Source organism: Teleopsis dalmanni, chromosome 1 (assembly GCF_002237135.1).
Source record: "Teleopsis dalmanni isolate 2A chromosome 1, ASM223713v2, whole genome shotgun sequence".
NCBI lineage: Eukaryota > Metazoa > Arthropoda > Insecta > Diptera > Diopsidae > Teleopsis > Teleopsis dalmanni.
The window spans coordinates 235,102,707-235,104,325 of NC_051846.1; positions in this window are offsets into that span (position 1 = coordinate 235,102,707).

The window sequence follows — 1,619 nt, forward strand, 5'->3', positions numbered from 1 at the left end:
ATTCAAGCGGTCGAGTTGTAAGCAATAGAGTACCAGATTAGCTGTAGTACTAGGCTGGAGCAGCTCGTTATAGGCAATTTCCTTCTAATCCCAATAAAAACACAACATAACTTTGTTTGTCATCAAGCTAGACTTTCAGGTCGTTTATGGATATTACACATCTTTTGGCCATGATCGCCAGCGTTGAATATTATCATAGGGTACATAGTACATTGTTTATCGCTCGTAGTGATTCGTTTCAAAACTGATTTGATCTTCTTGTGTTTAAGCCTCGTTTCACTGACAGTAATTTGTTCAATCAATTTCTTTGTGTTAATTCATGTGATTTGCAAACAACAAGGGTCTTTGCAAAATCTGTTCTTTTTAAATGGATTCAAGCTGTCAATTGGTTGATGTTTGATTCCTGAAACGGAATAGAACAAACCATTGCAGGGTCCGACGTTAACTCACAATAACCTCAAAGTTTTGAAATTAGTTTTCTCTTTTTAATAGTAAAGAAGCACTACATAGTGTATTACCTCAGATATTTTACTGGTTTTTAAAGCAATATAACTTTACACAACTGCCTTCACTAAATAAGATAATCTACCTTTTAAGCATGTCTATGTTTGACATAATATGATTACTGTTGTCAGCTCAAGCCCTTCTAGTGACAAAAAACAGCGACTACTTTTTTGTATTACTCAATATCTCTGAAAATATAAAAATTTTACCTAAACGTCTTTTTTTAATTTGTAGCAAGTTAAAAAAAAGATTTCGAATAAGTGAATATTTACGCTTAAAAGCGAGTATTATACCATGTTTCCACTGCCTATTTAGTAAGTCACTTAAATAACTTTTGGATTTTGTCATCTCCATTGACATAAGTTACTTATTGCTTGTGAAACAGCTTTTATATGTCAAAAAGTTTTAAGAGGGCTTCTGTTTCTTTAGAAAAATTTTATTCAATAATATATCACAGAAAATTTTTTTTTGATAGGAATGACACTACGCTGCAAAACATTTTGTGCGATTTCTGAAAATTGATATATTAAATCATATATATATATATAGTTTATAAATCTAATATATATTCAATTAATAGAAACAAAGATTTTATTATATATATACTTTCTTAATACGTTTGTTTTCAGCTCAGCTGTTTTTTGTTTACATTTTACATATAAAACATATGATAAGTATTTCAAATTTTAATCATTTTCCTTATGGGAAATTATTTTTAAGGATTTCATTCGACATTTTTGGTCTAATTTTTCTTACTTCATTTTTAAGTAAGTTAAAAAGCACGGAAGCTCTTGTATAGTTAACAAAATTTACTTAGTTACTCTGATACTTCATTCACAGTCTCTCATTTAGGCACTTGCTCATTGGTATTAATGAGTGAATGTTCACATTATAATGAGCTTATTTATGTAGCTTATAGAACTTTTATAAGCTTTTAAAAACTTTACTTAATAATATATCACACAAAAGATTGTTAATATATTAATATATTAAATCATTTATATATACATTTTATATATTAATAACATATTCAAGTAATAAAAACAAAGATTTTATTAAATACTTACTTCTTTTAGTGCCTGTGTTTATAGATCAGCTGTTGTTTGTTTACATTT